The sequence below is a fragment of the Triplophysa dalaica genome, chromosome 6, assembly GCF_015846415.1.
Source record: "Triplophysa dalaica isolate WHDGS20190420 chromosome 6, ASM1584641v1, whole genome shotgun sequence".
NCBI classification, from domain to species: domain Eukaryota; kingdom Metazoa; phylum Chordata; class Actinopteri; order Cypriniformes; family Nemacheilidae; genus Triplophysa; species Triplophysa dalaica.
Window position 1 is genome coordinate 12267923 of NC_079547.1, and position 16300 is coordinate 12284222.

Consider the following 16300-nt stretch of genomic DNA (forward strand, 5'->3'; position numbering starts at 1 on the left):
CGTGAGGGTTGTGCTGTACCAACCAAGGATGCCCCAGCACCAATTGATTCTCGGGGGTCTCGATGACGTACAGCACAATCCTCTCATGGTGATTACCCGAAAGGGAAAGACTCACAGAGGGGGTGATGTGGGTCATGGTAGATAGTGGCTTTCCCGCAAGAGACCATGCATCAATCGGCTTGGCAAGAGGTAGGAGAAGAATTCCCCACTCACGGGCAGTGGAGACTCCGATGAAATTACCCTCAGCTCCTGAATCGAGGAGGGCTTGTCCTGAGTGAATACACCCCAGGTATTGCAGGCGAAAAGGAAGCAGACTGCGGCTGCAAGGAGAGCTTGAAGAGGAGATGGCGCCCACCAGTACTCTCCCATCTACCGGCGGGCTTTGGATTTTAAAGGGCACTGAATAGCAAAATGTCCGGCCTTGCCACAGTACAAGCAGAGTCCTTGGGCTAAACGCTGCTGTTTCTCTTGGGGGGTGAGGCGTAGGCGCCCCAGTTGCATGGGTTCCGACATAGCGGGTGAGTTGCCTTGAGGTTCCGTATTCCCCACCGGAGGGGAGTTCCAGAAGGGGTTGGTGAGGCGGCGTTGACTGCGTCGGTTTAGACGACTCTCGACTCGCACTGATAGGCTGATGAGAGCTTCGAGTTCTTCTGGAAGGTCTAGAGGTGCCAGTTCGTCCGCGATGTTAGCATCCAGACCATCCAGGAAGCAAGCACGTAGGGCGCTCTGATTCCAGTCGCATGCAGCCGCAAGGGTCTTGAGTCGAATGGCATAGTCTGTGACCGATCCTCCCTTTTGGGCCAGACGAGATAACTGAGCGCTTGCTTCATCCCCCTGCGCTGTTCGATCAAATAAGTTAATCATCTCCTCACGGAAGAGTTCAAAGGTAGTACAGCATGGTGCCCTCGAATCCCAGACTGCCACGGCCCAGTCCCTAGCGGAACCGGAGAGAAGCGTGATTACATAGGCCACCTTAGTGGCTTCCAAGGTATAACGGCGAGGCTGTAAGGTAAAGACCAGGGCACACTGCGACAAGAAAGCTCGACAAGACAAAGGATCACCATTATAAATGGGTGGGTTATTCGCATGGGGCTCTGGGTCATGGACTCGGCCCGTGGGTGCAGCCTGAAGTTCTCCAATAAATGACGTGAGTTCAGCCACACGACAGTTCAGAACTCCTATCTCCTGGGTTGTAGCATGTAATCGGGACGCCTGTTGTCCTAACAACGCCCCCTGCTGAGCAAGAGCTGTGCGAACCGGATCAGATCCTGCTGACTCCATCTTGGTCAGTCCGTTCTGTTATGAATGACTCACGAGTCAAGTGCAGGTAGCTGAATATTTATTAATATTCCTGGCAGGGAACAAACAACAGTAGATATGACAAGGAATCTGACTACACTGGGGACTTGGCAAAGTCACAAAAAGGCTTGAGCGCTCGGCCGAAAACAAATAGGGAGTTTCTCTTTGAAGTGAGGAACAGCAAGGGAGTTCAGTCAAGGTAATCCGTAAAAACGAAAAGATAACTCCGCCCAACGAGGGCCAACAAAAATTCCTCCTGCTGATGGCAGGTAAAGGGACGTAATCCCGCTCATGAAGGCCAAGGGCAAAATCCACCAGCTGTAGGCAGGCAAAAATGCAAACGTAAGTCCGCCGACGCGGCTAGAATCCTCCCACTGTAATGGGTTTCCTTGAGAGGAGAGAAAGTCACCCTCAGTGGCTCTGCTGAAGTCCCGGGAGCATAGATTGATTCCCTATGAAGTTGAAGTTAGTTCCCTTGCATCTAGAGGTGAGATCCTGGATTTTAGGAGCGTTGACAGTGAGCAAGACAGAGGTAGGTATTTGGTGTGGTAACTCAGCTCAGGAGCCTAGACAAGACAAACGGTTATTGACTCGAAAATCAGCCAGGGCAAAACAGGACAAGACAAGACAACCTTCGGTAAAGACCAAAAACGGACTGACAACGGACAAGAGGAGACAAGGGGAATATAAGGACAATTGGGCAAGAAGAAAACAAGGAACAGCTGGGAAAAATCAGGAAACCCAGGTGCAGAGTCTTAACTAATAATGAGGAAGTAAACAAGGTAACGAGGTGAGTGGATGAAATGCAGACACTAAATAAACTGAAAGACTAGGAATAACAAACCCCACGTGCTCGACAACCCCAACAAGACATAAGTGTAACAATCTCACAGACGCTAGACCAGAGACCTGACAAGAATGCAAACATAACGAAGCCTTTTACAATAAAGTAATCGATGTTTATACGGCGCTGTGAAAACCAATCGGCTTATGAAATAAATGTACCGCGAGAGTGACTGTACACGTCTTAACTTTACAATTCCTAGTACTGCTTTGGCATTGCATTCTTAAAATGGGATTTCATATTTTTGACTTTTCTGTGTATATTAAATAAAAAATTTGACTCAGTCTACCTGTAAAATAGTACCTAATAAGTCTGCACACCTAAATGGGTCGGTGACAAAACAGGGTGGCAAGATGAAAAAAATTCAAAAAATCTTTAAAAGTATCAGATATTTTGTTGAGTGTAATCATGTTGATTTTGTGTAATAACAAAGAACAGTTGCACAATTTTTTATAAAAGTTAAGACTGAAAGTACCAGAAAAAAAACAAATGGCGTGACTGGCAAAGAATGGGAAATATAAACATTTTATTCACCTATATGACAAGGTGGATGGCCGGTTTGCTGAGAGCATGTGGTTTGAGCCAGAGCTCCTTCAAACATATTCTTAATATATTGTTTGTTCTTGTTACATCTTAAGATATATGTTTAAAATTGTTATTTCATCGAATGCGAAACTTATTCTTACATGTATCCCATGCCAAAATCGTCCTACAACACGATGACAAATTATTTGTATCTGATCATTCGCTTTAGCCCTCAGGCTGTAAGTATTACTTGTCATGATTCCGCTATCATGTCATGTCTATTCTTGGTCTTGGGGCGGAGTCATGGCATAACCTAAGGTTGTGCGTGGAGTGAGAGATAGTGATCCTATCGGCTTGCTATACTCTCTCTCTCTGGTCTGCGTCTTTTTTCCCGCCATCTCGTTTCCTCGTTAGCTTTCCTTGAGTGTTCATCCCTATCACCTGGTACTTGATAATTATCCTCTGTCTGTCTCCCTTTAAAACATCATTGTGTTCATTGTCCTGTGCTCGTTTATTGTACATTGTACTTTGTATACCTAATGCGGAGTGTGTTTTGCCAAGTCGTGTCCTGTATCGCCAAGTCGTGTCCTGTATCGCCAAGTCGTGTCCTGTATCGCCAAGTCGTGTCCTGTATCGCCAAGTCGTGTCCTGTATCGCCAAGTCGTGTCCTGTATCGCCAAGTCGTGTCCTGTATCGCCAAGTCGTGTCCTGTATCGCCAAGTCGTGTCCTGTATCGCCAAGTCGTGTCCTGTATCGCCAAGTCGTGTCCTGTATCGCCAAGTCGTGTCCTGTATCGCCAAGTCGTGTCCTGTATCGCCAAGTCGTGTCCTGTATCGCCAAGTCGTTTCCTGTATCGCCAAGTCGTGTCCTGTATCGCCAAGTCGTGTCCTGTATCGCCAAGTCGTGTCCTGCATTACAACAGTCGTGTCCTGTATCGCCAAGTCGTGTCCTGCATTACAACAGTCGTGTCCTGCATTACCAAGTCGTTGTTTTGTTTTTTGATTGTATATTAAAGTCTTTTGTTAACCCCTTCATCCCCTGCCTGCAATTTGGTTCTTTACCCCGTATCTTGACAATTACTAGCCTACTTTTTGAATATTGCCCCTACTGCTTAAAGCTACAGAGGTAAAACTTTCCATGAAGCATGTATGTATAATGCATTACAAAAGTATTTGAAAGCGATTGTAATGCAACTTTTAATGCATTGTAATGTCTTATGAAAAAATATTAATTAATCCATCATAACACTTAGAAATTCATTGTTACACTATGCATTTTAAATTGGTTATATTCTTAAAAACTACCTATAATGCATTACAACACACATTATGAAGAATTAGAATACAGTTTACACTTTAATGACGCTTTACATTGCACTATACATGCATGCTTCAAGGAAAGTGTTACCGCTACAATTTGTAAAATCCGCCGTTAGAGGGCGCACAATCAAAACAACAACAATGCCATTGCTTAATCACAGGGTGAAGGAGCATGGAATGATGGGATCAGTTGGGCATTTTCCAAATGGCATTTATGTGCCCTTTAAAGGAGGCATGTATTAAAATCACAATTTTAACCCAAGCTTTTGTTATATAAGTGGGAATCGTATTCACGCGAACATCATGTAAGTGTTAGAACTAAAAACGCCCTTGTTAATGAGATTACACCTGTTATTGACACCAGGCCTAGCGAGTGCCATGTTCTGGAACCAAATTCAGAGAAGGCTCCAGCTATGCAAACTGCTATCCAATCACACGTTTGCAGAGCTGACAGACCTGTAGTCCCAAGCAATCTAGGTGCTGGAACACCAGGTCCCTGTGTGTACACAACAGATCTCGCGAGTGTGGCAAGATGAGCCAGTCGTCGATATAGTTCAGTACCCGCACGCCCTTCTTCCTGAGGGGAGCGAAGGCGGCTTCTACAACCTTCGTGAAGACTCCTGGGGACAGGGAAAGCCTGAAAGGGATGACTCTGTACTGATATGCACGCCCCTTGAAAGTGAACCGTAGAAACAGGCGATGACGAGGGAGAATCAAGACATGACAGAAAGCGTCCTTCAGGTCGATTGCAATGAACCAATCCTTAAACCTGATAGATGCCAGGCTGCCCTTCTGCATGAGCAACCTGAACGGCAGCTTGTGTAGATACCTGTTCAGGGTACGCAGATCTAGAATGGAGCACAACCCCCCGTCTTTTTTGTGATGAAGTACAGGCAGTGCGGGCAGGATGTGTCCACGAAGGCTGCCTCAGCATGCTGGAGACCCAAACACTTGAGGCAGACATCATGTCCGTCCCCCTCTTCAATGAGGGTATCACATACACGAGAACAGCGAGACATGCCACGCTGGAGAACTGAGCCCTTTTAGAACAAACACCTCTGGATTCGCCGAGACGCCCAGGGGTAGTCACTGTGGTAAGCAACAGTCTGTTGCACCACGTCGTAAGAATCCAACATCGAGAGAACGACAGAAAGGGGACAGCTTCTTCCCTTAGGCCATCTACCTCTTGAACAGTTAAATCTTTTTCCCACGGTGCAATAAATAACTCTGTGTAATAATAATTAAATGCAATATTAATCATATCCTCCAGATAATACACTTTCTATTTTTACAAAACTTTTTCTGTAAATTATATTTCATTAATTCTGCTGTATATAGCACATACCTTGTACTACAATAGTCTATTCTTATTTTTTACTTGTACATATTTACATACACACACATCTTTGCTCTCTATATATTTATCTTATGTTTATTTTATTCTATTTCTTAATTTTTTATACCCATAGGCTCTTATTTAAATCATCTTTGCACTTTATTCTATTGTGTTATGTTCTTTGTGTAACTTGTTGCTGTTTCTGTGTACTGCATGCTCCTGTCACCAAAACAAATTCCTTGTATGTGCAAACATACTTGGCAATACAGCTGTTTCTGATTTTGATGAGAAGCCAGCACAATTAACAGTGTAAAGGGTAACACTTTATAATACAATTTCATACTTAATTGGTAGTTATGTAGGAACTAATGCAGAACAAATGGTAAATGCTGCATTAACACTGCAGTCATTACCAGAGGCGTTTAACCAATCAACCCACCTACCCACCAGCAAGAATCCACTCGTTAAAATATTTATATATTAAAAGATTTATAAGAATGAAACTCAACAATGTACTATTTTACAAGAATTACACATTAACATGACACTTTTGTAGAATAGAACCCAAAAAACTGTTTTTCTATCAAGTATTTTTAACAATTAGGCCTACTGTAGTAAAGGGGCACCTGCTTTCTGATGTAATGTTACAATGCAGATTTTGATGTAGTGAAAAATCACTAACATTTTTAAACAGGTGTAAATGTTGTGCGTGCCACAAAGTGGGATACAGGGACACACACACACACACAAACACGAAAAACAGACACACACACACTATAGTTTGCATGTATGTATTCACATTAGGGGACAATTTAACAATTTACAGATTTTCCGGACATTGGGACTATAATTAAGCAAAGTGGCATGCACCAGATTACAGTGTATAGCAAGGTTATTCATAAAAATAACATGACACGCTATTGTTACTATGTTAACTGCTATACAGCTATTCAAACGCTCTTTTAAGCACAGTATATGTGTATATTCTTCATATTAAAAGATCACATACGTATTGCGACAAAGTATACAATAAAAAGGACACATATGAATTGATTGCTATAGTGATGACACCGTACTTCACTTTCACTTTAAAACCCAGGTTTGGAACTTAAATAGTGGCATTACCTCCACGTACTATTAATATACATTATTATCGGCACTATAACATCTTATTTCTGACGCGTTACATGTATATATACCTCTACCGATCAGTGCCAATCCCCGCATTTTAAGTCGCCGCTACAACAATGCTCTCTGCATCGTTCCCGCTTTCATCTGTTTGAATATAAAAGTGTACACGAAAGACGACTCGCCTCATAAAAGTCACTTGTGATTGGCTGAATGTTAATTCACTCAAATCTATATGGTTAATCAGCCTCTGGTCATTTACTGATAAGGGAATAACGCTTAACAAGTAACGCGCGTTACGTAATCAGATTATTTTTAAGTAACGAGTAATTTAACGCAGTAATTCTTTAATTTACATATCTTTACTTGAATTACTTTCTTTAATCGAGTTACTTTTCAGTCTAATCATTGATTTATATGAAAAAAATTAAACTGCAGAAGTAAAATTCTGATCTAAAAGTGGTGTAGGCCTAGACATGATTGCGCAGAAACAGTCGCTAGTCAGACATAGGCAGTGTTGCCATGTCTGCAGTGCTGCAGTATTCCGGCTCCGTTTTTGTAACGCAAATCTGGCAACCCTTGACATAGCGATGGGAGGCCAGAGCTCAGATTGTCGTTGGAGTGTGGCCACCATGGACAAAATGCCTGCAAATTCCGTTCATGCTCATCAGAAGAATTTCATATATTGAAATTACCGCGAGTCACGAGTCTTAACAGTAATCAATTGTCCTGAAAATGGCAGTCACTGCAGGCAGATTGTCATACAGAAGTTGCGGTCACGGGTGGCTGTCTTCCTACGGGAACCAGCCACCTTTTCGTCTGCTACCCGAGCTGTGACATCAGTGGCTACGGCTCCGAAGTCCGCCTGTATTAGCAGCGTTAGTGATGTGGGGACCTCTGCGAACGTAAACCCGCCAGCCAAGTGCTCACGGGCCGATAGCACCCAAATTCGCTCTTCTGAATGTTCCCCAACCAGGAGGGACACCCCCGGCTGTACCTTGCGCAGAAGAGGGACACAGAGAAAGTCTGCTTTCTTGATGCACCCATCTCGCAGGGTGGGTTGTTGGTAACACCGTCGAGGACTGCGCTCAGCATGGAGACCATTTCATACCGAGGAAAAGATGCTCTGCACGGGTTCGAGCTTGCTCTTTTCCCGGTTGACCTGTAGTCCCAAAACAATACTGAACTTAAATTTCAGGCTCACTGAAATAAGGCTACTTAATGTCAAAGTGCCATTACTGTTAGGTGTAAACAGCATTTTTTTTTTTTTCAAAATGTTTTTGATAAACATCATCTTAAACACACAACCTCCCCGGGAAAGTCTATGCCAGGGTACTGGAGAGGAGAATCCGGCCGATGGTAGAACCTTGGATTCAGGAGGAACAGTGTGGTTTCCGTCCTGGTCATGGAACACTGGACCAGCTCTATACCCTCTCCAGGGTGCTGGAGGGTTCATGGGAGTTTGCCCAACCAGTCCACATGTGTTTTGTTGATTTGGAGAAGGCATTCGACTGTGTCCCACGCGGAATCTTGTGGAGGGTGCTCCGGGAGTATGGGATCAGGGACCCTTTGCTAAGGGCTATCCGGTCCCTGTACGACCGGAGCAGGAGCTTGGTTCGCATTGCCGGCAGTAAGTCAGACTTGTTCCCGGTGTATGTTGGACTCCAGCAGGGCTGCCCTTTGTCGACGGTTCTGTTCATAATTTTTGTGGACAGAATTTCTAGGCGCAGCCAGGGGCCGGAGGGCGTCGGGTTTGGGGACCACACGATTTCATCTCTGCTCTTTGCGGATGATGTCATCGTGCTGGCCCCATCAGACCAGGACCTTCATAATGCACTGGGACGGTTTGCAGCCGAGTGTGAAGCGGCTGGGATGAGAATCAGCACCTCCAAATCTGAGGCCATGGTTCTCAGTCGGAAAAGGGTGGCTTGCTCACAAACAGAGACTGAAGTCCACCCAACTTAAAAATAAATGTTTATGTCATTATTTGTAACAATATAGTCAAGTTTACCTAATGAGAAACAGAACAAAATATTTATTGTTGGCTGAACATAAATAGAGAATATAGAAATAAATAATAAATCTATATTCTCTGTTTGTGAGTTAACTCTGTAACTGAGTAAAACATTTGACACAACATAGACAGACCGACAGAAAGGGAACCAAAATTATTTGTCTGATATCACAGTGAAACACTTTTTATAGCACCTATTTAGCTACGCTATTCGAATCATTTTACCAGGTAAGTGTTATCTTTTTATTTGCAGCTCTTCTGTGACGATAAAGAGGGATGACAATTAAGTCTATTTTGGGTGTAAAAAGCTACCATGATTGCCATAATATTTATTCACCTATCTCCAAAATGAGGCAGTTCAAGATTTTCCTGAAGGTCTTTTTCTCCTTTCTGAGCAGCCAGGGTAGCTAGTTTCAGTTAAGCTATTATTGGCCATCTCTTTTACTTTTACAGTGCCTTTGTAATATATCATTAGGCTTCCTAGTGTCCTAATATCTCCACAAGGTTTCCTATGGGTGCCCTCCGCCAGCCGTTGCTAAGTGGTCTTAGTCGTCTTGTGATAGGGCGGTGTGCTGAGCAGGTTCCAAAGATAGGGACTCTCCGGTGGCACTGCTCCTCTCCCAGGTCTCTCTTTGGCAAAAAGCTAAAGAATGGGAATAAAAAAGGGGTTGAGAAAGAAAAGAGGCAGGAGGGAATTGACACAGAGCTTGGCTACATGCCAGAGCCGGCCTCCTTGCGTTTAATGTACAAGCGGGGATTTATTTAAACAGTGAGAAGAGAGGACAGCTTCACAGCACCAGATTAATTCCGCTTTTTTATTCAGAAAATAAAAGAGTCTTTGAATTATTAAGAGATAGCGGGATTAGGAGCATCTCTTTCCAACTCCAATCTACGCTCCTTTTAATTTCCACTTCATTAGAATTCTTTTTGAAGTATTTTAATGTGGACAAAGGAAGAAAAAGAGAGAGAAAGCAGAAAATATTATATATCAGTTAAACTGTACTAAACATAAGCCAGGGCCTCTATTTCACCCCCCCCCCTTCTTTTTTTGTACAGTCAAAGAGATCATTCTCTTTTGCTTCTCAATATTTCAACTTTCATTGTAGGTTCAGCCAAGTGCAGAGAGGAAGATTTTTGAAGTGAAACGCGTTTTTTGGTCTATTCATGTGGAAAGCTCAAGGGCTGGGTTCTCGCTTCTGTTTTTGCTCTTCTCTCTGCTTAAAATCTTCTAGAATGTGTAACCAGGTTGTTCACCTTTCCTCATCAAAACAAGGCAGTAATATAAATGAAAGCACTGTGGAGTTGGAATGTGTCAGTTCAGTCAAGCTCTGTTGAAAGATTGTAGTTCCCTTTCTATCTGTCTCTCGATGTTGTGTCATGACAGAATGGGCTTTGAACTTGATAACCTTTCCTCTCTGATTGTAAATTTAAAAGGCCAATGAACATGGCAAACACTGTAAAAAATCCATCATGCAAAATGTTCTCCTTAAAAAGAAAATTAAGTATCTGGAACATAGAATATTTTGTTAAAGAAGTCAAATTATTGCATTGCATATATTAAACAAAAGTAGCCTAAACATGTTTCTAACATGTTTCTTACAAAGATAATTTTGTTTACTGGGCTTAGATTCTCAGGTTTTAACCAAAATACATCAGGAAGTTTGTCCAACTTGCAAAACAAACAATATTGCAAGAGTTTGAAAGTTACGAATATGCATTGCAGCATGTTTAATTATTTGTTTCTTATTTGTTTTTCTTTTTAAGATTAGTGTTTTAGTTCTTGCTGGCTTAATTAATGCTTTAATATTTAATATTGTTAGTTACGTATCTGTTGTGTTTAGAGTTTGATTAATGAATGATGGTTTTGGATATTTAACATGGTTGCGATTTTTGTGTTCAATGTTAAGGTGTAAGTACATGACACAATGGCAACACTGTTACACAGTTTTTGTATTAAAGATTGGCATACAACGTACAACTAAAGAAAAAGACAAATTCATTTGTTTAATCACATTATTTAAATAATCAATCTATATTCTCTATTTATGTTCAGTCAACAATAAATATTTTGTACTGTTTCTCATTAGGGAAACTTGACTATATTGTTACAAATAATGACTTAAACATTTATTTTTACGTTCGGTGGACTTGTGAGTTAACTCAAAAACATGCTTGTGATAGATTGCCTTATTATTTTAAGTTGACTCAACTATTTATATTACTGCGTGCCAATCTCTGGCTCGTAAAAACAGATATACAGTATGAGGAAGATGCCGTAACCTTTTTTTCAGTATTTTTTGGGAACCTTGCAAGGCTGAATGATGAGTGTTTTTTCTCTCTATGTATAAGTTGATTCGTCCCCTTCAGCAAGCGTCATTCCCCTGGCTGTCTCTGCAGCACGTCAATGTGCCTAAAAGAGCATTTACATTTAGTCATTTAGCAGACGCTTTTATCTAAAGAGTTCAGGGAGCAATAAGCGATATGTTATGCAGGAGCAATAATACAATAGGTGCTTCTAAAAAGTTACTAGTTTCAGCAATAGACAGACTGTCTGTCAAGTATCCACAGAAGAGATGGGTTTTGAGTAGTTTTTTTTCATGTTGCGAGAGATGTGGTTGACCGGACTGAGTTAGGAAGAACGTTCCACCAGGAAGGAGCTGAATGTGAGAGTGATGTGAGGCCAAGTATGGTGTTCCATACTCAGAACTTGTGCTCTGCATTTAACCCATCCAAGTGCACACACAACAACAGTGAGTAACAGACACACACTGTGAACACACACCCAGAGCAGTTAGCAGCCATTGCTGCAGCGCCCAGGGAGCTGTTAGGGGTAACTGTGCCTTGCTCTAGGGTTTCACCTCAGCCATGGTATTGAAGGTGGAAGAGAGAGCTAATCATTCACTCCCCCCACCTAAAATCCCTGCTGGTACTGAGGCTCAAACCCGCAACATTTGGGTTAGAAGTCTGAGTCTTAACCATAAAGGCAGGACCGCTACAATGAAGGGGTTATGAATACCCCTTCAGGAGTAGAATGAGCGGGATAGCGATTTACTGCTCTTTTGAGAAGGCAACACAAGACGCCTCTCGGTTGCTATACACAGGGTTCTTTATGGGGTGTAGGAGTGTAGGAGGTTGTGAAAGTATGCCGGTTCAGATCCAGCGATAGTCCTGTAGGCAAGCATTATTGACTTGAATCTGATACGGGCTTCAACCGGTAGCCAGTGGAGAGATATGAAAAGGGGAGTCATATGAGCCCTTTTGGGCTGTTGGAAGACGAGGCATCCAACTTTATTCTGAACCAGCTGCAGTGGTTTGATAGCCTTTGCAGGAAGACCAGCAAGGAGAGCATTGCAGTAGTCCAACCTTGAGATTACCAGGGACTTGACAATCAGTTGAGATAGGGTCTAAGCTTTCTAATGTTGAATAATTTTGCAATGTGATCATTGAAGCACAGTTGTTCATCAAATATGACTATGAGGTTCCTGGCTGTTTTGAAAGGAGTGATGATGGTATTGCCAAGTTGGATAATGAGATCGTGTTGCAACGTGGGGTGTGCCGAAAACATGGACACTCCATGCCCTGTTACATTCACCTCGGATGCTTGGTATTTAGGGGGTGCTAATGCAGGAGCTCAGGACAGCCACCGGCCTCACACTGCGAGCGACAAAGGTCACGGTAAGAGCTGGTTGCATTCCATCAATTGAGGTCCCGTGTGCTGCCTGCCCCGTCCCTATGTGGCACCTGCTCCGGCACAGGCTCGAGCCTCATGGAGGTCAGCCTGCAAAGAAGAGAGACATCTGGCGGCCCTGACAGGACAAGCCCAGGGAGATCAAGGAGAACTTCGAGCCTGAACCCCCCCAGCCATGCCATCGCTGCAGGGCGGACCATTCCCCACCCCACCTGTGCCAGGTGCCAACTCTGTGACCAAAAGAGCTTCCGCTCTCCCTGGGCAGCCCCCTGCACCCTCAACTCAACGGTGCCACATGGTTCAACACTCTTCACTGCACTCTCAACCCAACGGTGCGTCATGCAACAAAGCCATCATTCAGCTAAGTCACCACAACCATTCTCCCTCTGGGGCTCTGCCCATGGTGGGACGGCTGTTCTCCCAGCGGTTTGCTTTCCGGGGTTGGGTATATCAGTACAAGGTCCTGCCCTCTGGTCGGGCCATTTCTCCTCTCATCTTTTTCAAAATCGCGGAGGCTGCCCTCAGGGAACTTGACTTCTGGCTTATCCAGGTGAACTCCTATGCCTGAGCTAAAGCTCCATTCGTAGTGACACCCACCTCTTGGGTTCTACCCATGTGACGCTTTTCTATCTCAGGTTCCCCTGTTGGTGAATATGTGACCTTTCCTCGGTGGACAATCTCCACCTCTCGACTGTGCTTCCCGTGTTGGGGCCCTCACACTCTCATCTCCTTCTAGTTTACCCCACTGGTGAGACCATGCAGGCATATCCACATGTATACCTCCAGAATGTGGTCTCTGTTGCACGCTACCTCAGCCAAGGGAGTAGAGCTTCCCTTTGTCCCTTACGGTGCCAGGCAGAATGCAGAAGGATGGCCACCACCTCCTTTTATACCCGTATGTCTGGTGCGGATATTGTCATGCGCATGCTACTCGTTCAAGTTCATTGGCCTTATAAATTTACGATTAGAGAGGATAGTTCGAACCCCATTCTGTCTCGACACAACGTCTCGCTCCCTCCATCAGGGAACTGTGGTTGCAGTTATTACCGAGACGCTAGCACACAAACGTTTGATGACAATGCCTTATTTTTTTCCATCCTTTTTTCTTCTAAGCGGTTTTGGAATGGTTGCTTTCTTTGCTCTCTGTCTCACACCAATGGTGATATCAGTGGCATAGGCTGTATGCCCTCTCTAGCTCTCAGCAGAGACTAAAATGTGATTGTGGTGGCGGATTCTCTCTCTGTCAGGCAACTGGCTCCTAATCTCTGCCCGGCTTTGTGTCGAGGGATTACTGCTAAAAGTGTTACCGCATATTTACAACTTCTCCAGTAAACTCACAACAGCCTCTCCTGTTGAAGGAGCACAGCCACCGCAGCTAAGCCATGTTTAGCATATGTAATCAAGCCCTTTTTAACAACTATATGTATGTGTGTATTTAGTCTCTCCAAGGAGATGAGTTCTGTTTGACCTGACAGTTTATTTACTTATTTGAAACACTGGATTACCTGTGTAAACCAGAGATGAGTCTGTTTGCTTTGTCTTTTCATGTCATTTGCACCTTATATGGGGCTCTCTGGGGATGCAGTGCATAAAAGGTATTAGCAGTTAATTCAGTTCTTGTCTTTTTATCTGTTTTCTTCTCGTATTAGTCAATACTGAATAATGACACATTTTTAAATATATTTGGATTCAAGACTCTGATGTTATAATTAAATATGTTATTTTCTAAATTTATTACAGACAGTTTTCATACCAGAGCTTTCTTTTTATTTCTCTCATTCTGTCACCAATGTAAATAAAGGCTCTGTTCTGTAGATGTGCGGTTTTGAAAGAAAACACTTGCCACTTCACAGACCACATTATAATCTGAGGCAATCGAAATGAGTAGCAATGCGCGTCTGGTCCGTTGGCTTCTGACTAGCATCTGTTTTTTTATCTGCAGATCAGGACGCTACCATGTGATTTAAAGCCTGACGAGGTGGCCCTTGTGTCTCTGTTGTTATTGAAATAAAGCTGGGGACCTGTTGTCCCTCTATAGCCCCCACATAACCCAAACAAGTGTATCTGCAGAAACACACTGGCTTGTTATGGTAATGACCAGTGTGTGTGCTTTGTGTTTTTTTTTGTGCGTGTGTTTTGGGGGGTTTGTGTTCTCCCCCCAGAGTATTTTAAAAAGCTGGTCCCATTTGATGTGTATGGCCAAAGGGGACAGTGCTTAACATGCTAACAATGTTAGCAGTATGAATCTTGACCTTTTTGAACTCTAGCTGATGGCAGAAGGAACATGAACAATGTAAACACATACTGTCTTTAAGCACTATTTATGTGCATTTTGAACTGAATGTTTTTCATTTATCCAATAACAACATGTTAAAAAGTTTAAAATAGAAAGAGAAATCTTTATTTTTTCTGAAAGGCTGTAAGCATTTTGATTATAATATCATTTGCACAATAACTATTAAGTTTTGTGTATGATAGCATTTGATTCAGTGGAATCTAAAAATATACTCTTTTGTCAGTAATTATCTTGTCGTAATACGCATAGTCAATTTCATAGCGCAGAAGTACCCTTACAACTTTGTCCCAGGACGCTAACACTAACTTTTAATAATACTGTAGCTGTAACAATTTGTTAAAATGTTATTTGTGGTGAAACTGATGCCTTGATAAAAATGCATAAAAATATTATTTGCACACAATAACTATAGTGGTTTATTTTGCAGTTTGTTTGTAAATTTCACAGGTTTTTAGATTTTATAATAAAAAAATCATGTTTACAAAATCCATCTAATAAATAAGTTTATCGGTTCTAGTAAAAATCTACCCGTGAGACATAAATGGGTTTGTTTGAAAAAAACTTTGTTACTTTCTAAAAAAAGATTGTCTGCTTTTCAGGTGGAAAAATGGGAATTTAAATTTCATTCCCACACAAACTATTATGTCAGACAGTCTTATGGCATTTCTAAGATCTCATTTTATTCGTCACAGAAATGTTGGCCACAAACTGACAACCATTGCCTCAGTCCTAAATGGGAAGTCATCCAATATCTGGTGCGATCAACAACCAGCAAAGGGGGAAAAGTGTCATCTGCCTGACGAGCGCAAAAATCTGAGGCACATAATCTTGTGACGGCTATACTCACAAAAATAGATTTATAAATGCAAAAAAGATTGGCTTCTTCTGACTGAGATAGTTTTAAAATATAATTCTGTGATGCTAGCAGAATTACTAATCCCTGACCTAAAAATTAAAATTATGTGGCGTTGAAATTTCCCCGAAGTCACTCCAAAAACTACCGAGTAAACATTATATTAAGATGGCAGGGAAAGAGATGTAGGGAAACAGAGAGAGAGAGAGAGAGAGAGAGAGAGAGAACAATGTCAATCTATCTTTTAAAAAGGGACTACCTGATAAACATCATCTATTTAAACAAACCTAATGCTTGACTGCTTGTCGTAGGATGCATTTCATACATAAAATATGTTCCGTCACTGATATTGGGCCTTATCAGAGGGGAGAGAGGCAGAGGCGGGCTAGGGGAGCCTGGGTGGGAGCGCTGGGCTGTTTGTGGCGGATGATTGGGGCCCCAGTGCTGAAGATTGTTGATAGCATCAGTCCGTCTGTCTGTCAGCCTTCAAGGCAGGGGGTGACAGAAAAGAAAGAGAAAGAGAGAGCGAGCGAGAAAGAAAAATGTAATGGAAAAGGAGAAACTGGTAGACAGGAAGTGTCTGGACATATGTATCAAGTGAATTCTGGGCCTCCACTAAGGCCCTAACCCCTAAAATAGACTAGCAGCCATATCACCCTGTTGCCCAAGACTGGTTGCCCACTTGAGCTAAGTCTGAGCCTGGTTAGTACCTGATGGGAGGCCTGCTGGGAAACTAGGTTACGGCTGGAAGAGGTGTTAGTGAGGCTAGCATGGGGTGCTCACCCTGTGGTCTGAGTGGGTCCTAAACCCGAGTATAGTGACTGGGACACTTTACTGTCAATGAGCACAGTCCTTTAGATGGAACGTTAAATCAAGGTCCTGACTCTCTGTGGTCATTAAAAATCCCAGGATGTCCTTCAAATTTGAATATGGTGCCAAATTCGCCCATGTTCTTCTATACATCATGGCCTCCTAATCATCCCCATATGTAATACTAA